Source organism: Balaenoptera physalus (assembly GCF_965194825.1).
Source record: "Balaenoptera physalus genome assembly, chromosome: 4".
Lineage (NCBI taxonomy): Eukaryota > Metazoa > Chordata > Mammalia > Artiodactyla > Balaenopteridae > Balaenoptera > Balaenoptera physalus.
In genome coordinates, this window is record NC_138891.1 from 68,995,641 (window position 1) to 69,022,673 (window position 27,033).

General features: G+C 34.4%; 1 protein-coding gene across 8 annotated transcripts in view; it reads left to right on the plus strand.

The window, feature by feature from the left end:
- The window catches only part of IL1RAP (interleukin 1 receptor accessory protein), a 165,248-nt gene extending 140,248 nt beyond the window's left edge, over positions 1–25,000 (plus strand). For all 8 annotated transcript variants that reach the window (XM_082461475.1, XM_082461478.1, XM_082461476.1 and 5 more), the window contains one exon: positions 1–25,000. This exon is cut by the window's left edge and continues 17,960 nt beyond it. The gene's annotated coding sequence lies outside the window, so the exon portion shown is untranslated.
- The last annotated feature ends 2,033 nt before the right edge of the window (positions 25,001–27,033 follow it).

The window sequence follows — 27,033 nt, forward strand, 5'->3', positions numbered from 1 at the left end:
CTCATTTGGAAAATCCTAGGCTATATATCTGCATTCAAAATTATTCAGGGAATTACATTAATTGCATGAAACAGTCCATAGTGACAGGCCATAAAGCTCAGTTAACCACAGATAGTGACCGTCTCTTGAAGCACATTTATGATGGCTTACATTGATAAAACTGTACTAAATAAAGCCACAGCTGCACACTTTATAAATAGTTATGCTTATGGGCAGTGTTTTCCTTTAGAAGAGTAAAATGTCTTCTTCCAACTATGTAGACCTTTACAATCTCTCTGACTTTAAAATTTGCTGTACAGGATTGTATTGGGAAGAAGCAGGATACTTGTTGGAGAGAGGAGACGAAGGACAGTAGGGTCTACCTACCCTCACTGACCGACATCATGCCATTCCTACGACAATCAGAAGCTGATATAATTATCCCCATTTCAAAAGTTAAATAACCAAAATTCAGAGAAACTAATTTGCTCAAGATTCAACAACTATCAAATGGCAGAACTTGTATTTGAAAACCAAAGAAATCTAGTTCCAAAGACTAAGTTTTCTTCACAAATCAGGCTGTCTCCTAACATTTCAATCAGCACGATTCTTAAATGGTTGTTTACATTTTTGGCACCAATGACGTATTATGATAATGAAATACGATCAAGAATGGCTTAATGATTAATCAGCTTTATTATTTTATCATTACAGATCACAGATTATAATAAGACTACATAAATGGTCTTGTGAATCCAAATGTAACTTTCTGTTATGTTATGACAATAGCAATAGCAATAAATCACATTTATATAGCATTTTACAGTTTCAAAATATTTCCACATACTCTGCCTCCTTGTGATTCTGTTCTTGTAACAACAAGAAGTATGCAGAACCAATTTTATTCTCACTATTTTAAAGTTGAGGAAATTGAGGAACAGAGAAGTTTTTGCTCAAATCAAATGACTGCAAAGCCTATATGAAAACATAGACCATTCATTCATTGATGTACTCACTCTTTCAAAAAATAATTTAGCATATCTATTATGTGACACTATTATTTCTTAAGCAATATCCAATCTACTACTCATTTCATAAGTTAGAACTTTACATTACAGACTATACAAAATATGTTAATAATAGTGCCTACCAGGCCTAATTTCTTTCCAAATCCCAACCTATCACCTCTACTAAAAGAAGCTGACTTGGGTTTTTCTTTGAGTCAGCTCAGTAACATAGACTGGCCCGAAAGCAGCAAATCCATAAACTGGCTGCTAACATATGATGTGGTCTAGCATAAAATATCTGCTCACAGGGGCAATGGCTATTAAATAGGTAGAAACTCAAAAAGAAGCAGACTGAGGGAACAGAAGAGTCAGACTTCTGGTCTAAAGGACAGACTTAATAGAGCAGAAGTTCTTGCTCTTACTTTGAACACATACTAATGCTAGCTAATGTATTTTAAATAAATTAAAAACAGTTAGATAGCCTATAAAGCAATAAAGAGAAATATCCAGATGCCAGAAATAAAAAAAATAATCCCAGAGCCATAGCTATGAGCAAGAGTTGCAACATGTTGCCTCTGAGAGAATAAGGTTATATGCCTTAGTGACTTGAATTTTTAATGCTGCATGCAAAAATTGGTCAAGACTTTAATCCCCACATACAGTGAGGACTGTATCTGAGCTCTTAGTATAAACCAGAAGCCAAATAAGTGCAGCTCTGTATATGTGTAACGTCTTAAAATCTCTGAAATCTCTTCTCACTGAGCAATGGCTTCTGAAGTCACAGACATGAACCAAGTGACCTGTAAGAGACTGAGATCTTAGTCCTATACCTGTGTGCAACCCAATTTATACCACCTGAGCTATTTGGAAGAACCCCAAGTAGAAAACCTGATTAAAAAAAAAGTTGGAGCCAGCCTACCCATAGGACCTAAGCAGAGGCAACCAGAAAACTGTCCCATAGAGGAACTTCCAGTACTCAGAATTTGCACAAGATTGCCTAGGAAATTGACCACTGAAAATGTTCTTATCAGCAAAAATTGAGGCTAGCTGACTTTTGGAATAATATTATCAAAGTGCTGAGGGAAAAATAAAACTGTCACCCTAAAATTATATACCCAGCTAAACTATAATTCAAATCTGGGGATGAAATAAAAACACTACCAAAAAAAAGCTAAGTGAAAGCATTGTCCATGGAATTTATGAATAAGAAATATACTTAAGCAGGAAAAAAAATAAACCCAGAAGGAAGCAGTAATATGTAATAAGCAAATATGAGCAAAATTTAAATAAATAAATAAGCACAAGTATTAAATGTAAATTTTAAAATAACATTTTTTTTTGCATGTGTAAAAAAATGAGGTGGAATTAAAATACTAAATAGTAATGTTGAAGATTGGAGAGGAGTAATTAAAATGGTTGTTAACATACAGGAAATATATATATGGATTATGAATATATATTTATATATATGTAAGTAAAAATAAAGAAAATGGTATACTATAAATTCATATTAGTGGCTGCCTCTGGAGAGAAGGAAGAAAAATGGGCCTGAGAATGCTTGAAAATGTGTTCAACCTTGTAGTGTTTTGTTTCTTTTAGGAAAAAAAAGAGACTTGAAACAAATATGACAATGTTATCAGTTGTCAAGTCTGAGAGGTGAGTACATACCTGAGTATTTTTAACCATGTTAATGCTTTAATTTTTTTAGTGTCTCCGTTTTTAGTTCATATTAATCACTAAAGTGAAGGTCGTGAACTCCTGCTTCTGCTAGATGTCAGTAAATAACTCCAACCTAGAGTTTCCAAAAAACTGAGCAACAAATAATCCAGGTTCATCTGAGCACTTTCATCATTTACTGACACATAGGTCCTTAAAATAAACTCACTTGACTGAAAGTAGCTAAGAGAGTGTCTATTGCTTTTAATTTGAAAAACTTAACTTTATGCATACACATATAGGTCCAAGATACACTAACAGTAGATTTGAAAAAAGATCAACATTGTCACAAATACATACATTTTATTGGATTAGATTTCATTGGATTTGATTCAATTTATTTCAACATTCACTCAGATAAGCACTAAACCAGACATGATGAATATGAAGACATGTAAAGCATGAAACTTATTTTCAAGAAGCATATCCATTGGTTGAGTTGATAAATGAAGAAACAAAAAAAAAAGAATTAAATACAGAGTAACAGATACAAGGAAGGATAGAAGAAGAGATGCAGGTGCTTGAAGAAAGAGAGCTTTTCCCGACTGAACATGGTGAGGGAGGTTTACTCAGAGGCAAGGATATCAGAGTGGTCATTTAAAGAATAAACTGGGGTTTAATAAAGTATCTCTGTTTGACTCAAGATACATCTGAGACTGGCTTATCTACAATTAAAATATTCCAAAGGAAAAATCTAAAATATCATCTTTGAAGATCATAAAATTGACATTCTTCCCAGTGGATTTACATGACCCTGAGAGTCCTAGAAAAATCTTTAATGCTTCCTCAATATTAGCTTTGTTGCAGTAGGTGAATCAGACACTCCCAGATTCCTCGGAATCTGCTAATGGGAACTAAGTTTCTAGTTTATTTGCAGGATTATTTTTACCTTATTTATTTAATTTAGCAATTATATGTTTATTTTTCACTGTTTTGAGTAGGATGCTTTGGACTACAAATATTAATTTACTTAAAACTGGAAGTTTAGAGGTAAGACAGGACCCAGTGAGGTAAGACAAATGGTTGAACAGTATAAGCAAGTGGGTAGATGCATAGATTCCTACTATACCTTCACTCTGCTACCCTAAGTCTTTGCTCTTCTGCCTGAGACAGGAGTCCTACATCACTGACATGTAGCTACAGAAGTTTCCAACATTTGCTTCCAAATTATTTGACATTTAACATTTAACAGAATTTAACATCCAAATAAAGTGAAGGGTTCTGTCTCTTTCTTATTAAGTGAATACGTATTTGGGATTATAGTCTTCCTAATGGATGTTTTTCACTATAAAATGTCCCTCTTTATCTCCAGTAATACTTTATATTTTAAAGTCTGCTTTGCCTGATATTAATATAGCTACACCAGCTTTCTTATGTTTAAGGTTACATGATGTATCTTTTTTTACCCTACTATTTCCAACCGTCTGTGCTCTACATTTAAAGTGTGTTTCTTGTGAACAGCCTACGGTTCGGTCTTTTTTAAATTCAGTTTTTTAATCTTCGCCTTTTAATTGATGTGGTTAGTTCATTTTCATTTAATGTAATTATAGATATGATTTACGTTTTCCATTTAGCCTATTTATTCTTTGCTCCTCTAGTCTTTCTTTCCTATCTTTTTTGGGGGGTGGGCGTGGGGAGTGAATCACTATTTTTAGTGTTCTTTTTCATCCTCTGAATTGGTTTTTTAGCTATATTACTTTGTGTTACTTTTTTAGCTAGTGCTGTAGAGATTACAATAAATATCTTTAATTATTTACAGTTTATCTTCAAATAATATTATAGGATATTACTTTATGAAATCTTAATATAATTACATTTTGCCTTTTCCCACCCTTTATACTCCAATTGTTATACATTTTACTTCCACATACAGTATACATCATAATATATTGTTATTATTTTAAGTAGTTAATAGTACAGTTGACCCTTGAACAACACAGTTTGAACTGCACAGGTCTGCTTAGAGGGAGATTTTCTTCAATAAATATTACAATACTACATGATCCCCAGCTTGTTGAATCCACAGATGTGGAACATCATATATAGGGAGGAGGGCAGACTATGGGATTTGAGCATCTTGGATTTGGGAAACTGAGGTGGGTCCTGGAACCAACCCCCACTGGTGACGAGGGACAACTGTATTTTAAATTTAAAACTACATATAAAAATAAGATACTTTTTGAAAAGTATTTTTATATTTACCCACATATGTATCTATTCTGATGTTCTTTATTTCTTCCTGCTCATCCAGAGTTCCATCTGGTATCTTTTTTTTCAGTCTGAATAAATTCAGTTAGCATTTTGAAAAGTTTTTAATAGTGTAGGTCAGCTGGAAACAAATTCTCTGATTTTTGTGTCTCTGAAGAAGTATCTTGAGGGATATTTTTACTGAATATGGAATTCAGGATAGGCAGTTTTGTTTTGTTCATCTTTAGCACCATAATGACTCTGGTGAGAAGTCAACAGTCATTTGTATTGCTGTTATTCTCTAAGAAATATGTATTGTATGTATAAAAAGTTATTTTAAAATATTGTATGTATGTATTAAAAACAAATTTATTTTGATATAATTTGCATAAATTAAAATGTACACATTATGTGTATGTATTAATAACATTTTACATATGTGGGTATATATATATATGTGTGTATATATATATATATATATATATATATATATATATACACACATATATATATATATCTCCATATAATCACCATCCTAATCAAGATATAGAATATTTCCATCATTCCAGAAAGTTCCCTCTTGCCCCTTTTCAGTCAATTCTCATTTCCTTCTCTGCCTCCTCTGCCAGAGGTAACCTTTTTTAAAATTATTATTATAAGACAAGTTTTCCCTTCTCTAAAAGTTCATATAAATAATCATAAAGTATATGATTTTGTATCTATGTTCTTTCACTCAGTATAATATCTGTGAGATTTATCCATACTGTGGCATAATCCATGGTTTGTTCCTTTTTAGTTATTGAATAATATTCTATTGTGATCATAAATATACCATAATTAAAACAAAATAAAATCATGTACTCTTCATGAACTTTTGAGTTGTTTCCAGTTTGGAGTTTTTAAGAGTAAATCTTCTATGAATATTCTGTACAAGCCTCTCTGAGAAAATATGTCCTCATTTCTATTGCATAAATACCTAAGAGTGTAATTACTTGGTTATAGGGTAGGTGTATGCTTGAAATTATATAAGAAACTGCTAAACCTTTTCCAAAACTGATTGTGGTATTTTGTATCCCCACAAGCAATGTATGAAAGTTCTTATTGCTTCACATACAATATTTGGTGTTGTCAGGCTTGTTAATTTTAGCCATTCAAGCAGGTGGGCAGTGGTATTACATTATGAATTTAATTTGTGTTTCCTTGATGGGTAATGATATTAAAAATTCTTTCGTATGCTTATTGGCTTTGGCGTTTGCATATGTCTGTTCAAGATTTTTGCCTCTCTTGTTCCACTGTATTCTGTTAAATCTTTTTATTATTGAGTTATAGGAGTTCTTGATATAGTCTGGATACAAATTCTTCATCTCATATATATATGCATATATACATTTATATACAACATATACATACATACACATGCATATAGATTTTCTGCCAGTATGAGTATTGCCTATTAATTTTTGTTTGTTTGTTTTGTTTTGTTGTTTTTGTTTTAACATCTTTATTGGAGTATAATTGCTTTACAATGGTGTGTTAGTTTCTACTTTATAACAAAGTGAATCAGTTATACATATACATATGTTCCCATATCTCTTCCCTTTTGCATCTCCCTCCCTCCCACCCTCCCTATCCCACCCCTCTAGGTGGTCACAAAGCACTGAGCTAATCTCCCTGTGCTATGCGGTTGCTTCCCACTAGCTATCTATTTTACATTTGGTAGTGTATATATGTTCATGCCACTCTCTCACTTTGTCACAGCTTACCCTTCCCCCTCTGCATATCATCAAGTCCATTCTCTAGTAGGTCTGTGTCTTTATTCACATCTTGCCACTAGGTTCTTCATGACCTTTTTTTTTTTTTTTCCTTAGATTCCATATATATGTGTTAGCATACTATATTTGTTTTTCTCTTTCCGACTTACTTCACTCTGTATGACAGACTATAGCTCCATCCACCTCACAACAAATAACTCAATTTCATTTCTTTTTATGGCTGAGTAATAGTCCATTGTATATATGTGCCACATCTTCTTTATCCATTCATCTGTCGATGGACACTTAGGTTGCTTCCATGTCCTGGCTATTGTAAATAGAGCTGCAATGAACATTTTGGTACATGACTCTTTTTTTTTTTTTTTTTTTTTTTTAAAGATTTATTGATTGATTGATTGATTGCTATGTTGGGTCTTCGTTTCTGTGCTAGGGCTCTCCCCAGCCGCGGCAAGCGGGGGCCACTCCTCACCGCGGTGCGCGGGCCTCTCACCATCGCGGCCTCTCTCGTTGCGGAGCACAGGCTCCAGACGCGCAGGCTCAGCAGTTGTGGCTCACGGGCCCAGCTGCTCCGCGGCATGTGGGATCCTCCCAGACCAGGGCGCGAACCCGTGTCCCCTGCATTAGCAGGCAGACTCCCAACCACTGCGCCACCAGGGAAGCCCCATGACTCTTTTTGAATTATGGTTTTCTCAGGGTATATGCCCAGTAGTGGGATTGCTGGGTCATATGGAAGCTCTATTTTTAGTTTTTTAAGGAACCTCCATACTGTTCTCCATAGTGGCTGTATCAATTTACATTCCCACCAACAGTGCAAAAGTGTTCCCTTTTCTCCACACCCTCTCCAGCATTTATTGTTTCTAGATTTTTTGATGATGGCCATTCTGACCGGTGTGAGATGATATCTCAGTGTAGTTTTGATTTGCATTTCTCTAATGATTAATGATGTTGAGCATTCTTTCATGTGTTTGTTGGCAATCTGTGTATCTTCTTTGGAGAAATGTCTATTTAGGTCTTCTGCCCATTTTTGGATTGGGTTGTTTGTTTTTTTGTTGTTGAGCTGCATGAGCTGCTTGTAAATTTTGGAGATTAATCTTTTGTCAGTTGTTTGATTTGAAAATATTTTCTCCCATTCTGAGGGTTGTCTTTTGGTCTTATTTATGGTTTCCTTTGCTGTGCAAAAGCTTTTAAGTTTCATTAGGTTCCATTTGTTTATTTTTGTTTTTATTTCCATTTCTCTAGGAGCTGGGTCAAAAAGGATCTTGCTGTGATTTATGTCATAGAGTGTTCAACCTACATTTTCCTCTAAGAGTTTGATAGTATCTGGCCTTACATTTAGGTCTTTAATCCATTTTGAGTTTATTTTTGTGTATGGTGTTAGGGAGTGTTCTAATTTCATACTTTTACATGTACCTGTCCAGTTTTCCCAGCACCACTTATTGAAGAGGCTCTTTTGTCCACTGTATATTGCCTATTAATTTTTAATGTAATCTTCTTATAAGCAGAAATTTTAATTTAAATGAAGTCTAATTTATAGTTTTTTCTTTTATGCCTACAAATTTCTGTGTTTTACCTATGAAAATTTGCCTGTCCCCAGGTCAGAAAATTATTATCCTGTCTTATTATAGAAGTGTGTATTTTTAGCTTGCTTTTAGGTTTAGTTTTATTGTTCATTTGAAGCAATGTTTGTATATTACTTTAGGCAGAGGTTGAGGTTCATTTCTCTTTGAATATCTAGTAGTTCCAACATCATTTGTTGTAAAGATTACTGTCTCTCAATCGAATTATTTTGGTGCTTTTTTAAATTGAATTTCTTTTCTTTTTTTAAAGTTAATTAATTAATTAATTAATTAATTTTTTTTATTTTTGTCTGTGTTGGGTCTTCGTTGTTGCTCTCAGGCTTTCTCTAGTTGTGGCAAGAGGGGGCTACTCTTCGTTGCAGTGCATGGGCTTCTCTTTGCGGTGGCTTCTTTTTTTGTTGGGCACAGGCTCTAGGCATGCGGGCTTCAGTAGTTGCAGCATGTGGGCTCAGCAGTTGTGGCTCACGGGGTTTAGAGTGCAGGCTCAGTAGTTGTGACTCATGGGCTTAGTTCCATGGCATGTGGGATCTTCCCAGACCAGGGCTCGAACCCATGTCCCCTGCATTGGCAGTCGGATTCTTAACCACTCCGCCACCAGGGAAGTCTTAATTGAATTTCAATTGTATAATTGTGGATCTATTTCTATGCTTAGCATTCTGTTCCATTGACCTATTTGTCTATTTTTTGTGTTAATGCCACACTACCTTGATTACTGTAGGTTCGTAATAAATCTTGATATCAGGTTGTGTAAATTCTTCAATTTTGGTTTTTTTTTTTTTAAAGAGTTAGATTTGCTATTCTAAGCCCTTTATATTTTCATATAAATTTTAGAATCACCTTGTCGATGTCAATTTAAAAAGTCTGTTGCTATGATGACTGAGACTGTATGTATATGAGAATTAACATCTGAACAAAATCCTGTCTTCCCATCCATGTTTGTAGTATATCATTTATTTAGGTATTTTAAAATCTGCTCAGTTTTGCATCTCTTATGTTAAATTTATTCCTAATTATTTTTGTTATTTGATGTTATTTTATATGGAGCTGCTTTTTAAAACTATGTATTTACCAATTTTTGTTACTATTATATAGAAATATAGTTGTTTGTGGTAAGTTGATTTTGTATCTGTCAACATTGTTAAACTTGTTTATCTATATTAATAGTTGCTTTGTACAATCTTTGTCATTCATCTTTTTATATAGCAACCATGCTATCTATGAATACAGTTTTACTTCTTCCTTTCCCATCTTTCTGCCTTTTATTTATTTTTCTTGTCTTGTTACACTGGCTAGGACCTCCAGTACAATAATGAATCAAATTGGTGAGGGTAGACATCTTTGTTTTGTTTTTGATCTTGGAGGGGAGAGGATTATCATTTGATATTTTGCCAATAAATATGATGTGTTTGATAGATGGCGATATACACACAAATCATAATGTATGATTCTTCCTATGTATTGTTGGGTTTAATTTGACAATATTAAGAACGTTTGCTTTTATGTTAATGGGAGGATATTTATCTGTAATATCTTATTTCAATGCATATCTTTATCAGGTTTTGTTATCAGGATGTTGCTTGCTTCATAAAGTGATTTGGAAATGGTCTCCCATTTTTTTTTTTTTTATTACTTGAAAGAGTTTATGTAACCCTGGTGTTATTTCTTCCATAAATACTTATTAGAATAAACCCTTAGAAACCATATGGACTTACATTTTCTTTGTGTAAACGCTTTTGGTAATGAATTCAACATATTCAATAAATTTTATGCTTTGCAGATTTTCTATTTTATTTTGTTCCACTTCTGGTGAATTAGGTTTACCAGGGAATTTGTCCATTTAATCTAAGTTATTAAATTTGTTGGTATAAAGTTATTTATAATATTCCATTTTTAGTTTTTAGTGTCTTAGGATTGGTGTTGGTATCTCTTTTTTATTTCTGATGTTGGCAATTTGTGTGCTGTTTTATTGTTTATTTCTTTTAGGAGTTATTATATTATTCTTTGCAAACAACCAAATATTCCTATGTTAATTGCTTGTAGTGCTTTTTTCCTACATAATTATTGCTGTTCTCATCTTTATTACTTCTTTTTACATTCTCTAGATTTATTTATTTTTACTATCTTCAAAAGACGAAAGCTTAAGCCATTGATCTGTTACCTTTATTTTTTCTAATATAAGCATTTAAAATTAAAAATGACCCTCTATATATTTTAGTGCTTCTCACAAATTATAATGTGCTGTATTTAATTATAAGTCAGTTCAAAACATTTTATAATTTCCCATGTGATTTACTCTTTGATGTTTGGGTCATTTAGAAGTGAGTTGTCAAGTTTTCCAATACTTGGAGATTTTCTAGATAACTTGTTATTGCTTTCTAATATTGTAGTCAAAGAACATGCTCTAAAATATGTCAATTTTAAATTATATTGCGTACACTGTTTTATGATCCATGATGTGGTGTTTATTCTGTACTCATTGGGTGAAGTGTTCCATAAATGTCAATTGAGCCAATATAGTTGATAATGTTGTTTTAAAACTTCTATGTATTTACTGATTTTTTTGTTTAGGTTTTCTATCAATTACTGAAAAGGTGTTCTTAAAATCTCCAGCAATGGTTACAGATTTCTCCATATTTCCTTAGTTCTGTCAGGTTTTTATTCCTGTGTTTTGAAGCTCTATAATTAGATGCTTAGTCATTCAGGAGTATTATATCTTCCTGATAAATTGACCTTTTTATAATGAGGAAATGTCCCTCTTTATCTGTGGAAATACTTCTTTTTTTTGAAATTGATTTTGTCTGATATTAAAACAGCCATTCCAGGGTTTTAATGATTACTATTTGAATGCTATATATTCTTTGTTATCCTTTTACTTTTAACTAAATGTGTCTTTATATTTAAATATATCTCTTATAGATAACTAGTAGCTCGGTCTTGCCTTTATATCTTGCCTGACTTTTAAATGGAGTGGTTTATCCATTTATTTTTAATGTAATTATTTTTGTGGTTGGACTTAGATCTACCAATTTTCTATTTGTTTTTTATCTATGTCATCTTTTCTTTCATGTTTCATTTCTTTTGAGTTAGATAAATTCTAGCATCCTATTTTAATCCTCCTTTTTTTTTTTATTTGGAGGGGCTTTTTTGCATTATTTTTTAGTGGTTACTCTGAGAAATACAATATATATTTCTAAATTATCACCATGTATTTAGAGCTAATATCATATACTTTAAATGCATGATAATAACTTTGAAATGGTATAGTTCTATTACCATTTTCCATTCTTCAAGCTATTTGTCTTACTTATTACCACTAACTACTGTATAAACCCCAGGATAGTGTTATAATATTTTGCTTTATGCAGTCAAGTCTTTTTAAAGAAATTATATAAGAAAAATATAGTCTTTTATATTTATTCACATATTTACCATCTATATGCTCTCCATTCCTTGCTTTAAATCCACATTTCAATTTCATGTCTGTTATCTGTAGCCAGAAAGAAAAAAAAATCCTTCTACATTTATTGTAGTGTGTGTTTAATAGAAGCAGATTCTCTTAATCCTGTTTATCTAAAAATTGTTTATTTTACTTTATTTTTGAAATATATTTTTCTATATAAAATATTTGGATATAAAATTTTGTTAATAGAGTTTTTAGAGATGCTATTTCCATCATTTTCCACTGTTCCATGTTTCTGATAAGAATTAACAAGAGAGAAGGTTGAAACCACTGAATATAACATGAAGCTCCCATAAGGAAAATGCTATGAATTTCAAATCACATTTTCAGTTTTAATTCTATTAGCCAGAGTCTTGTTCCTTCTTTGGGCACCTGGAACAGTGCAGTGGCACTTTGGGGAAAACTGACTAGTTAGAACACTAACAGGGCTGTGTTAATAGTAGGTCAGGTCTAGAAGGAATGCTCCCAAGGGGTTTTAAATATTGCAATTGTAGACTACCCTTATATTTAAGTAAATATTTCCTCACTGTAAATAATATTAAACCTTGATGGACTAAAAAATACCACACACACAAAGTCCTCAACATGTGATGTGTATTGTAATGAAAATACTTTTTTTCTTTACACAGTCACACCAGTATTGTGAAGCCATAATTATTTTAGTGGTATTAATCAAAGAGTGGCAATATTTATATTGTTCTGCTGTATGTAGTGGGTTGTTTTTCTCTGCCAACATTTGGGGTTGTGTCTTTATCTTTGGTACACAGTTGTTTGACTATGAGATATCAATGATGTTTTCCTTGTCATCTATCATTACTGAGGTTTGTGGACTTCTTTTGAGTTTTTTTTTTTTTTTAATCTTGGACTTATAAGTTATATTTTTTAGCAAATTTATGAAAATTTCAGCCATCATCATTTTAAAATAGTTTTGTATCCAATTCTCCTTTACATTTTTTTATGAGATTTCAGTTACTTTTATGTTAGAATTGTTGATATTTTTATACAGATAACTGAGATTCTGTTCCTTCTTTTCTATCATTTTTTCTCACACTTCTTCAGACTTGGAATTTCCTATTGATCTATCTTCAAGTTCACTTACACATTATTTTGCCATCTCTAATTTGATATTAAGTTCATATAGCAACTATTTCATTTCAGATGTTGTAAATGTTAGGTGTAGAATTTCCATTTGGGTCTTTCTTTTACGTTTCCATACCTCTGTCAATATTCATCATCTCTCCATTGTTTATAACTGTGTTTTCCTTTAAGTACTTGAACATATTTATAATATGATACTTGCTCTAAAGTTCCCATCTGTTAGTCTCAACTTCTGGATCATCTTAGAGTTTCTTTACATTGATACTTTTAAAATATTAATTATATTTTCTTATTTTTAAATGTATTTCATCATTTTTATATTATGTTAGACATTTTCCTAATATATCATGGAGACACTGAATGCTCTTATCTTTCAATGAAACATGATGAATTTTGTTCTAGTAGTTAACTAACTTGACTGGAGTCAAAGTTCAAACTCTTTTCCCCTGTGTTTGACAGCAGGTGAAATCTGTGCTTAGTTCTTTCATCCTTTCATCTATTGCTTTCTTTGAGCTATCTGGATTATATCCTGCATATATGTAGTTCAGAGTTCAGGCAAGGATTTGGGTGGTGTAATTTGTAGATTTTTGTAATTCTCCCTCTCTGGATCCCTCTATCTCAGGATTGCCCACTTAATTTTCAGCCACTACAGTAGCCTCAAACTCTGTTCTTTTCTCTTCAAATAGTATCTTTGTGCCTGACTTCTAACCACACTATGGTGAACAAACTGGGGCATTCCCTCAGGCAGAAAGCTACATTAATGCAAAGTTCATCCAGCATATTTTCCTTCTTTTAAGGATAGATTCACCTCCATTTTGTCTATGTTTTGTGACTCTTCAGTGTTTCCTATTGTTTCTTCTTAATTTTGTCCAACGTTTATAGTTGTTAACTATGTGAGAATTGGATTAATATAATCTATTTTATCATTATTGAAAGCAGATTTCCCTTCATCCTTATTTTGATTTGTTATGATATAATATGATTATAATTGTTTCAAGTACTCATAAGAGGAAGTGCATAGTCCTATATAAAATTAAGTATCACTAGTGTAGGAACTCATTTCTGAGTTCCACTTCTCTAACTGTGCAACAATTAACTTTAATTATGAATTATGATAAGTCACCTTGTAGAAGATGGGTAAGAATGGAGTTGACCTGCATTTCCAACACGAGGAAGAGCATGTTTGAAAGCTTTGGTGGGAGAGATTTTTGTGTTCTCAAGGACACACGAAAAAAGGTCAGTGGGCAAGAGTGGAAAGAGTGAAGAAAAGCAAAATAAGAAACTTAGGCTAGAGATATTAATAGTGGCCAAATTATGTGGAACCTTACAGGCTATGTGAAATATTTTGGTCTTAAGCTTGAGAGTAATGGAGAACTATTGAATAATTTTTGAACAAGAAGAGGACATGATGAGTTTAGTATTTTGTAAACATCATTCTGGCTACAGGAAAGAGTAGGTATTGAAAGGGACACAAATAGAGAAGAAAGACCAGTTAGAAGGCTATTTTAGTAATGGTACAAATGAGAATTAATGGTAGTTAGACTAGCTCATGCTCATGTTGAAACAAAGTGCACAAAGTTAAGAGACAGTTAGGTGGCAAAAATTTAGAACTTGATAGATAGGGGTGTAGATGAGATTAAATTGTTTCCTCAGGTGGGCAGGAATCTGTGTCTGTTTTATTTAATGATATTATTCTAAACATATAAAATAGTGTCTGGCACACAAGAAATCAAATTAATGAATGAAAAGATAAATCCTATTTAGGCGGGACAATTGAATGAGTGATGTTACCTTTCATCAAGAAAAGGAACACTGTTAAACTGATAAAACAGGGTTTGGGGCTTTTGGGTTCTTTGGGTTTTCTTTGAGTCATTGTAGTTTTGTTTTTATTTGGTTGGAAGGGTCATCAGTTCAGTGTTATGCATGTTGAGCTTGGAGTATCTTTGACATATTCAAGTAGAAATGTCAAGATGGCAGCTACTTCTAAGATTCTAGAATACAGACAAAATCTCTGGGTTAATGTAATGTGAATCGTTTTACTTGGTGGTACCTGAATCCATGGATAAAATGGATTCACTTAAAAAGAAATTTTAGAGTTGGAAGATAGGAAAGAGTACTTCAAACTAAGTCATAAATTAATCTACCTTTTACATGCTGAACAAAGAAAGAAAGAATCAGGAAGATTAAGAAAGCAGAACAGACGCAGGAAAACAAATGAGAGAATGTGGTATTCCAAAGGCCAAAGAAAGATATTTCTTCAGGAAGGATTGCTGCTTAAAGACAAGTAGCTTAAAGACTGAAAAACATCTACTGAGTTTAGTTGTATGAACTTACTGTCAATATAACTAACACCTATGTGCACCTCTTTCTCCAATTCGTCTGTACCTCAGAGTATTTTATTTTCCAAAAAGGAAAAGTGGCTAAAAATAAAATAAATATGTATAATAACTTTTTAAAAACTTTATGTTATAAGCAGTCTTACATTTACTATGAAATTGAGAAAAGGTACAGAGATTTCCCTTAAACAACCTGCCCCCCACACATGCATAGCCTCTCCCATTAGCAACAACACTCAACAGATGGGTACTTTTTTTTTTTTTTTTTTTTTATCCAGGATGAACCTACATTGACACATCATAGTCACCTAAAGTCCATAGTTTATTTTAGGATTCTCTCTTGATGTTGTACATTCTAAGTATTTGGGCAAATGAGTAATGACAGGTATCTATCATTATAATAACATACAGAGTATTTTAGTGCCTTAAAAATCTTCTGTGCTCTGCCTACTCATCTCTTCACACCCATAATCCTAGTAACCATTGATCATTTTATTGTCTCCCAGTTTTGCTTTTTCCAGAATATCATATACGTGGTCTTTTCAGATTGGCTTCTGTCACTTAGTAATATGCACTTAAGTTTCCTCCAAATCTTTTCATGCTTTGATAGCTCATTTCATTTTAGACTGAATAATATTCCATTGTCTGGATGTACTACAGTTTATGTATCCATTCACCCGCTAAAGGACATTTTTGTTGCTTCTAAATTTTGGCAGTTATGAACAAATCTGCTATAAACATTAGTGTGAAGGTTTTTGTGTAGACAATGTTTTTAACTCTTCTGGAAAGATACCAAGTAGTATAATTGCTGTATTATATGGTAAGAGTGTCTTTCGTTTTGTAAGAAACTGCCAAACTGTCTCTCAAATTAATTGTACAATTTTGCATTCCTATCAGCAATAAATGAGAGTTTCTTGCTCCACATCCTCATCAGCACTTTGATGTTGTCAATGTTTGAGATTTTGACCATTTTAACAGGTATATCTCATTGTTTTAATTTGCATGTCTCTAATGACATGACATGGAACGATTTTTGTATACTAATTTGCCATTTCTGTATCTCTTTTGATGAGGTTAAAGTCTTTGGTCCACTTTTTAATCAGGTTGTTTGCTCTATTATTGTTGAATTTTAAGAGTTCTTTGTATATTTTGGATAACCCTCCTTTATTAGATATGTCTTTTGCAAATACTTTTTCCCAGTCTGTGGCTTGTCTTCTCATTTTCTTGATATTGCCTTTCACAGAGCAGAAGTTTTAATTTTAATGAAATCCAGTTTCTCAATTATTTATTTAATGGATCATGGCTTTGGTGTTGTATCTAAAAAGATCATCGCCATCCCCAGAGTCATCTAGGTTTTCTTGTATGTTATCTTCTAAAAGTTTTACACTTTTGTGTTTTACATTTAGGTCTGTGATCCATTTGGAGTTAATTTTTGTGAAAGGTGTAAGGTCTTTTTCTAGATTCAGGCTCTTTCTTTCTTTCTTTTTTTCTGCATGTGGATATCCAGTTATTCTAGCACCATTAGTTGAAGAGACTATCTTTGCTCCACTGTATTGCCTTTGCTCCTTTGTCAAAGATCTGTTGACTCTATTTATGTGGGTCTATTTCTGGACTTTATTCTGCTCCATTGATTTATTTGTCTAATCTTTCACTGATACCACACCCTTTTAATTTCTACCTGTAGTAAATAATATATTTGGGTAACATCTTTTATCCAACTTTGTTCCTCTCCTTCAATATTCTGTTGCCTATTCTGTGCCTTTTGCCTCTCCATATAAACTTTAGAATCAGTTTGTCAAAAATCCATAAAAAAACTTGCTTGTATTTTTGTTGGGATTGCACTGAATCTATAAATCAAATTGGGAAGAACTGATATCTTGATAATATAGAGTCATCCTATTTACATACTGGGAATATCTCTCCATTTATTTAGTCCTTTTTCATTTTATTTATCAGAGTTTTGTAATTTTTCTCAAATATAGTTAGTATATATTTTGTTAGATTTATATCTAAGTATTTCATTTTTTTAGTGCTAATGTAAATAGTATTGAGTTTTTAATTTTAAATTTCACTTGTTCATTGTTGGTATATGGTAAACAATTTTGTACATTAACCTTGTATTCTGCGAACTTGTTATAAATCGTTTATTAATTTCAGGAGTTTTTTGTCAATTCCCTCAGATTTTCTACACAGACAATAATGTCATCTATAAACAAGAAAGTTTTATGTCTTTCTTCTCAATGTGTATACCTGTTATTTCCTTTTCTTGCCTTTTTTGCTAGGCTTATTCTAGGTGGCTGATTTTGTCCCTTTGACACATTAAATATTTCACTTCACTCACTTCTTGCTTACATGATTTCTGAGGAGAAGTCAGAAGTAATTATTATTTTGTTTCTCTATAGGCTCTCTGGCTCTTTTCAGGTTTTTTCTTTATTTTTGATTTTTGATAATTTGAATATGCTGATATGTGATATTTTGACATTTAACATGCTTAGTATTCTGCAATCTTCTTGGTTTCATGACTGCTTGACATTAATGGGGAAATTCTCAGTCGTTATTGTTTCAAATATTTCTCTGTTTCTTTCTTCCTTCTCCTTATATTCCTGTTATGCACATGTTACACCTTTTATATTTTTCCCACAGTCCTTGAACTCTCTGCTCTGTTTTCTTCAATCTCTCTCAGAGATTCTTTCCTCAGCTGTGTCTGATATACTAATAGGCTCATCAAAGGCATTCTTCATTTTTTGTTACAGTGTTTTGGTTTTTTTTAGACTATAACATTTCTTTTTGGTTATTTCTCTGGATTTCCATCTCTCTGCTTACATTTTTAGATGTGTTCTTACATGCTGTCTATTTTGTTCATAGAGATCTTAGCATATTAATCGTACTTGTTTTAAATTTCCAGTCTGATAATTCTAACACCCCTGCCATGCCTGGTTCTGATGCTGGTTTGTATCTTCAAATTGTGTCTTTTTGCCTTTTGGTATTTCTTGTAATTTTTCTTAATAGCTTGACATGATGTACCGTGTAAGGACGGGAATAAAGACACAGACGCAGAGAATGGACTTGAGGACATGGGGAGGAGGAAGGGTAAGCTGGGACGAAGTGAGAGAGTGGCATGGACATATATACACTACCAAATGTAAAATAGATAGCTAGTGGGATGCAGCCGCATAGCACAGGGAGATCAGCTCCGTGCTTTGTGACCACCTGGCAGGGTGGGATAGGGAGGGTGGGAGGGAGATGCAAGAGGGAGGAGATATGGGGATATATGTATACGTATAACTGATTCACTTTGTTATACAGCAGCCACTAACAAAACAATGTAAAGCAATTATACTCCAATAAAGATGTTTAAAAAAAAAGAAAACTGCAAAAAAAAGAAAAAAGAACTGCTGTAAATAGGCTTTTAGTAATGTGGTGTTGAGGTTTTGTTGCTGGGGGTGGAGGAGGTGTGTGGGAATGTTGTATAATTTTAAGGTTAACTTTCAGTCTTTTAGTTAGCCTATGCTTCTGGACTTTGAACTTCACAATTGTTTATCAGTTTTTGCCTCCCTCTTAGGTGGGACAGTACGGCTGGAGTGGGCTCATTTAGGTATTTTCCTTGCCCAGGTCAGTTAGACTTGATAATACCCCATCAGGTTACTCTAGTTTACTAATTCTGTCTGAGAGCAGACCTTGTTGAGAACAGACTGCACTGGCATATTTTAAAATGGTTTCTTTCTCATCCCTCGCCAAAAGCCTCAAGGGATTTTTCTCCTATATTTACTATGAGAACCTGGTCGAGATCCTGGAGATAAATCTCACAATGTTATGTTGTCCCTCTCACCTCCACCACCAGGGCTGTGTCCTCCTGGAGTTTTTGACTCCCAGAGTTCCCTGCACTGAAACAACTCAGAGGTGTCAGAGTTCCAACAATTCATCAATTACAGCCATATTTTCCCACGCTGAGATTTGTTCTTAGGGTGGTTTCCACTGTTGAGTCTCTTCTCTGGTAAGCCACATCTCCCTGTGTACACCTATTGACCTCTCCAGTCTTTGGGGGCAGGGTTTGCCTGGTGTCTTCTCCTCTCTTATGGATCTAAGAAGAGTTCTTGATTTTTCAATCTGTTCAGGTTTTCACTTGTTAAGATGGAGTGCTGACTTCCAAGCTCCTTACAGGTAGAACTGGAAACTGGAAGTTGTATGTTAAGTTTTTGTGAAGATATTTAAGTACACATTTTAGATAAATTTATATTTTGTTTTAAATTCCTTTGGAAGGGTAAGTACTTTGGTTTTACAAAAAAATTTACTTTTTGAGGTGTTTAGGTAAAATGCCACTGGGAGGTTCACTGTTTCCAGTCCATTTTTTAAATCGCCAGTCTTTCTTCTCTCCTCCCAGCCTCTACCGATAAGTCTCTTCACCCATATTTTTAAACTAATCAAGACTGAAACACAGAGAGGCTAAAATTATTTGCTCAAAAGTTAATTTTACGTTTTTCTCAGCTCAAAATCAGCTATACTCCATCTCTGAATTAAAGGACTTTTAAATTATTATTAAATAATTTAGTACTTGAAGAAATAGCTTATAACTATCTGTGTGTGTCTGTTCTCAATGGACTAGAGATGCCTCACAAGTTTTGGTGATCTTAAGTTCCCATGGTGGTAATGTAGAAAGATTTCTCAGTCTGACAACCTGAAGAAGATGAACTTTCCACTTCAACTTATTATTGATAATTCAAGGGGACAATTATATATTTGTGATTTGCTTAGCCAAGTATAATGTGGAATAATCATCTCTTCAACCAGGAAAATGCCTTAATAAGATGATGGGGGAGAACATTAATAGTAACTAATATTTATCTTGCTCTTGATAGTTAATAAAGTGCTTTCACAAATATTATTTTACTGATTTTCACAACATCTCTGTAGGGAGTATATACTGTAGTCTTTATTATTATTCTCATTCTACTCATGAAGAATCTGAGGCTCTGAGCAACGTAGGGACATGGATATAGACCAAGCAGGAAGTAATGGAGACAGGACATGACACGAGTCTTCTCAAAATTCACACCTCCCCTATAATCACATATTGCCTCTCTGGAGATCCCACAGAGAGAGGCTAAGAATCTCTAGGCTAAGAATAGTTATAATAGCAGTAACTTAATCTGCACAGAGATTTACATTTCATGAAGTCCTTCTTCTTACCAAGTACCTTTTGTTACCTACATTAACCTAATGAGGTTTTATCATTGTGATGATGATGGTGATGATATTGATGGTGATGATGGTGATGATGATAGTCTGAGACATGCCTAAATTAGTTTGGTTACTCACCTAACCAGGTAACTCAGACAGGGAGGGATGACCCTGCTTCATACACCACCTATTCCTGTACAGTTTCTTTGGACTATTCAGTTAACAATGGCCTCCTTCTCATCTTTCTCCTTCTTCTGAATCTGCCTCTGTTCTTCTGTCTTATTTTCTCTTTAATATAAGGGTGGGAGCAATCGTAAAACTAAAATAAATGACAGAACCAGGTTAGGAACTTGTTTTGGGGTGCTGTATTAGATGTAATTTCAGGGCAGATTTTCCTAAAATGACTTGAAGAAAAACAAAATTTTATTGGTTAATGTCATCAAGGACTTCAATTTACCAAAAGTGAAAAACTTTAAAATAAGGGCTGACTTTTGAAGGGCTCCAAGGTTCTCCATCTCCAGGTGAGATGGAAACATCTTCCAACTACTTTTTGTGGAAATTGACTAACAGCACTGTCCAGATGTCTTAGCCTGGGTTCCTCAGGAAAGTGAGACAGATATAAAAAGGCTTGTACACTATTCCTTTATTCGGGAGAAGGATCTTATGGAATAAGAATGAGGGACAAGGGGAGAGTAAAAAGGAAAGAGGGAGAACTGATACAAGGATATATTATTGAGTGGTTTACCACTAAGTGTGACTAATTGGTTGATCCCTAGGTACTATCCTCTGAGAAGCCATATAAACTATACATCAGAACAGACTCTGCATGGAGAAAATGAGGGAATCATTTATACTCCAACTCTTTTTTCCCATTGGGCAAATATTTCCCCCATAAGTTGTCAAATTCCCCACACCACTGGTGTGCACATATGTGGGCTTAAGTGGAGTCCCACAGCTTCTCATTTCCAAATGATAGAAAAGCTCCAAGGTGGGAGGGAAGAAGTGTACAGTGTGGTTATGAGACAAGGTACTGTTGAATTTCAGATGTGTGAAGTTGTAAAGCTATGCAGCTATGACCATAGCAAGAGAGAGGTGAGGCTGAGAGGATCCCAAATAGTCCATAAATGAAATCTGATAGAGACCACCCTCTACATCACTCAGGTCTCCATACCCCAATATGGAGTCCCCCTTTTTGTGAGAACAGGTTGCCTTCACCTTTTTCCAATCTGTCACCAAGTCTCATTCTAGATGTTGGCCACATAATGCCACTTAGATGTTAAGATTTAAGGCAAGTTAGTTATTGAAATATACTTCAGTCCTTGCTACAGTAATGAGGCTGTGATTGATGTTTGTCATCATTTTCTTTCTCTCCAACTGTTCATTGTAGTGTTTCCTCATCTTGGGCCAGCATGTTGGCTGGTCTGAGTTGCTAGCCCCATGAAGTCTAGTCCCTTAGTTGCCTTCCTAGGCTGTGGTTGCTGCTATTGTCCAATAACTATAATTACTGGATATGAAGGCAACAAGGCAGTGCCAAACATACTCCTCCCTGCCAACATTAGCTAACAGAAAGCATCACTTCTGATAATCTGGGCTGATTGCACCCTTATTACATCAGTTGTTTACTTTGTCTATTGATCTATTGACATGAGGAGCCAGAAGAAAGCAGGTGGTAGGTTCACTTTCAAGTTCATGAGAAACCTTACTGTGGCTCCTGGAAACGTGTTTACTTTTTTGGGAACCAGGAACTCTAATTTGGTGATGCTTAAGAGTGCAGTGACAAGCAAGACCAATTATGCAATTGGGACATAGGGAGGAATGGTGAGAGTTGAGAATCTTATTTCCTTCCCTTGGTTCCTAGATCCATATATATCTTGATTCCCAGATGGAGCACTTTCAAATCTTCCTTTGAAAGAAAAAAAAAAAAAAAGACTACATTGTTTTAATTTTCAATTGTATGTATGTTTGTGGTTTCTTACCTTTTTTTTTTGCATTGGAAATCCAAATAAACCAAGCTTGTTTTTTTACAACAGAGGAAGGAGCATGATATAATATAGGTATAGGGTATGTGTGTGTCTGTGTGTGTGTGTGTGTCTGTGTGTGTGCGCTTACCTATCATTCTATTTATCTAAGTGTTTTGTCAAGAGAAGTATGATATTCTCGAAACGTTGGGTATCCAGTTGGGTATCCTACTGTCATATTCCAACCTAAAATGTCCTGCACTTATGTTTTACTTTTCTTTCCATATCCACACCCCCATAGCACACAGTTGAGATATCACAGTCTAAACTTACAACCCACCTGTGCTATTTAAGGAATTCCCCACACACATCTGTGCATTTAGCTTAAGACTGGCTGCAAGGTTTTTTGTTGGTGTGTGCTGTGTGGGTTTCCCAACTGGAATCCTATTTGTAACACCTACAGCTTGCTCAACTCATTCTAATGTTAGGGTGGTTTCCTTCCGTGAATAAATGTCAGTGAGGTGCTCTAGGCAAAGCTATTGCCCTCATCCAAGCCTTTTGGATTGGATTTAAAGCCTTATGGATTTAGTTTGTTTCAGGAATAGACCCACTATTTCTATATGCAAGTGAACATTTGGAGCAGGTATATTAGCTAAGCCAGCTTTAGGAGATTAAAAGAAATGACTCTTACTGCTGAAGGCAGAAGGACATGCATTGCTGTACACTATAATACTTCATCCAAACCAATTATATACAAACATTTTTTGAGTGCCTACTATATGCCAGGCACTGGATATTTCATATTCTACAAATATTCATGAGGTTTACCATGAGCCAAGAACTGTGTTAAGAATAAGCAGAAAATACACAAATAAAAGTGAACAAGTAAACTAGTAAGAATGATAAAACAAGTCCAATAATCACGATAACTAAAGACAGAGTAAGGAGTGGTGATTTTAGCAAAATGGTGGAGTGGATGATACAAACCTTCATCCATTCACACAGCAAAAACAAAACAAAACAAAACAAAAAAAACAGATACCTATTCACATGAAAATAGCTTTGGGAAGATTCAAGAGTCCAAATAAGAACATACAGCAACACAGTAGAGCAAAAAATAGAATAATCACACAGAAAAGATCACTGGGGAGATCAGTATAGCTAAGCCATCTGAATATGACTAGGAACAAAGAAGAGTGGAAGTTATCAGTATCAGCTCTACAGAGGGTGCCACTGCGGTCCCCTGCTCTATAGAGGACCCCAGCAGTCTTTGCCATAGAGGACCTCAACAGCCCTTCTGACAGTCAAGGACTCCTTGCAACCTTCTCAATGGAGGACTCAGTAGAGTTTGTCAGCATAGACCCCAGTGACCTCCTCCACTGAGGACACTGGCAGCTTTCACCACTGAAATAACCAACAGCTGTCACTGCCTGAGACCCCCCCTGAGAAAAGGACGTTACTGAAACCCCCAAGAAGGAGCCACTGTTGCCCACCATGGTAATGAGTTGCCCTCAACTCCAAACCCAACACATCCTGGACTCCATGCACACTCACATTCCAGATCCTGGCTCCAGAAACATGTTCACTCTCACACACACACTTGTGCTCCAGACCTTGATTTCATAGCTTCTCCACAAGTGCCCACAACAAGGACACTGGAGCCACCACCACAGCAGTAGTTCCCATGTCTCAACCCCTGAAGCTGTGGTAGCTCCATGCATACCCACTCTCCATGCCCTGGCTCCAAAAGTGCCTGCACCTAGGGACTGGAGCCATTGCTGCAGAAGGTGTGCCTGTATCCCAGAACCTAGAGCTGCTGTAGATCTGTGCACAATCATACTCCATTCCTCAGCTTCATGTGGTCACTCCATAAGTGCCTGCATCACTCACACCATTACCAATGTTAAAGTGGGGGCACCTTACCTGGGCACTAGTGCCTCCAAACCCTAAAGGCACAGTCTTTCCATGCATGCCCATACTACAGACTCCAATTCCATGACCATTTCACAGATACCTACACATCAGACACTGGTGCCACTGCAAATGTGAGAGCACCCACAAATCAGCCCAGTGCCAAGAGGAATCCACTCAGCCATGACTTCCCCTGTGTGAAAAAAAGAGATCAGGAAGACCCCAGGAGCCTTCATTACCAAAGACCCTAACAGCCCTCACCATGACTACAGACACTTACAGCCTTGGCTACTGAGGACCCCCTCAATCTGTGGTGATGCTGACCTCAGCTGATGGAGCTACATGGAGGATACACAACTGCACCCTCCCCAAAGCCATAATTACCACACTCTACCACGCCAGCACTCTCGTACCCACCTATAGGTAAAGATCTTTCTCCAAAACCAGTCCATTAAGTTTGGAAGAGGTAGCTGGTTCATAAAATGTGCAGACATCCATACAAGACTATAAGAAACACACAAAAATGAAGGAAACATGATTCACCAAAGGGACACAATGATTTCCCAGTAACTGACTTCAAAGAAATGGAGATATACAAATAATTCAAAATATTGCTTTAAGGAATCTTAGTGAGCTACAAGAAAACAAATAGATGACTAAGTAAGATCAGAAAAACAACAAATGAACAAAATAGGAAGTTCAGTAAGAGAGAAATCATAAAAAAGAATCAAACACAAACACTGGAGCTGAAGACTGCAATGCATGAATTGAAAAATGCAATAGAGAGTGTCAATGTCAAACTTGATCAAGTAGAAGAAGAATCTACAAACTTGAATATAGGTCATTTGATATTACCCAATTACAGGAATGAAAAAATAATAAAGAGTAAAGAAAGACTATAAAATTTATGGGACTCCATCAAGAAGTGAATATACACACCATGGGAATACCAGGAGAAGAGGGGCAGAAAACTTATTTAAAGAAATAATGGTGAAAAACTTTCTAAATCTAAGGAGAGATATGTATATCCAACACAAGAAGTTCAAAGGTCCACAATTAGATTCAACCCAAAGAAGACATCACCAAGTCACATTATAATCAGGTTGTCAAAAATCAAAGGCAAAGAGAAATTTTTGAAAGAAGTAAAAGAAAAGAAAACCATCACATACAAGGGAACCCCTACAGAGCTATCAGAGAATTTACCAGCAACAATCAAGCAGACTAAGAAAAAGTGGATAATACATTCAAAGTGCTAAAACAAAATAAAACATTTTCTTATAAGAAATGTTGAAGGGAGTTCCTCAAGCTGAAACAAAAAGACAATAATTATGAAAGCAAAAAACTCACTGGTAAAAGTTTATATATAATGAAATTCAGAATACTCTAATACTATAATGATGGTGTGTAAATCACTTTTAATTCTGATATAAAGCATAGAAGACAAAGTATTAAAAATAATATAGCTCCAATAATTTGTTAATGGTTACATAATATAAAAAGATGTAAATTGTGACACCAAAAAACAGAAAACGGGATGGAGTAAAAGAGATGACTTTTTGCATGCATTCAAAGTTAAGCTGTTATCACCTTAAAATAGAAAGTTAAAAGATATTTTATGTATGCCTAATGGTAACCACAAAGCAAAAACTTATAGTAGATGCATAAAGATAAAGAGAAAGGAAATAAAATATACCACTAAAGAAATAATCAAATTACAAAAAGAAGACAGCAAGAGAGGAGGAAAGGATCAAAAGAACCACAAAACATCCAGAAAATAATGAATAAAATAACAATGATAAGTCCTTACCTATCAATAATTTTTTCAAATGTAAATGGATTAAATTCTCCAGTCAAAAGACAGAGAGTGGATGAATGGATACCTCATGAAACTAGAAAAACAGGAACAAAGTAAGGCTAAAGTTAGCAAAAGGAAGAAAATAACAAAGATCAGATCCAAAATAAATTACATATATATTAGAATAACAATAGAAAAGATTAATGAAACTAAGAGTTGGTTTTTTGAAATGATGAACAAAATTGGCGAACCATTAGCTAGACTAACCAAGAAAAATGAGAGAATAATCAAATAAATTAAATAAGAAACGAAAGGCAAGACATGACAACTGATACTACAGAAATACAAAGGATCATAAGAGACTACTATGAACAGTTATATACCAACAAATTGGATAACCTAGAAGAAATGGATAAATTCCTAAGGACATACACCTACCGAGCCTGGATCATGAAAAAATAGAAAGTATAAACAGACCAATTACAAGTAAAAAGATTGAATCAGTAATCAAAAAACCTCCCAACAGAGGAAAGACCAGGACCACATGGTTTCATTGGTGAATGAACAAACATTTAAAGAAGAATTAATACCAATCCTTCTCAACTCTTCAAAAAAATAGAAGAGTACAGAACCCTTCCAAACACATTTTGTGAGGCCTCCATTACCCTAATACCAAAGCCAGACAAGGATACTACAAGAAAAGAAAATTACAGACCGATATTTATGGTTATCATAGATGAAAAAATTCTCAACAAAATGCTAGCAAACTGAACTCAACAGTACATTGAAAGGGTCACAAACTATGACTAATTGGAATTTATCCCTGGGATGCAAGGATGGTTCAACATCTGCAAATCAATAAATGTGACATACTACATTAACAAAATGAAGGATAAAAATAATTTTATCATTTCAAAAGAGACAGAAAAAGCATTTGACAAAATCCAATATCCTTTCATGGTAAAAACTCTCAACAAATTAGGTATAGAAGGAATGTACTCAATGTAATAAAGGTTACATATGACAAGCACATAGCTAGCATTATACTCAAGAGTGAAA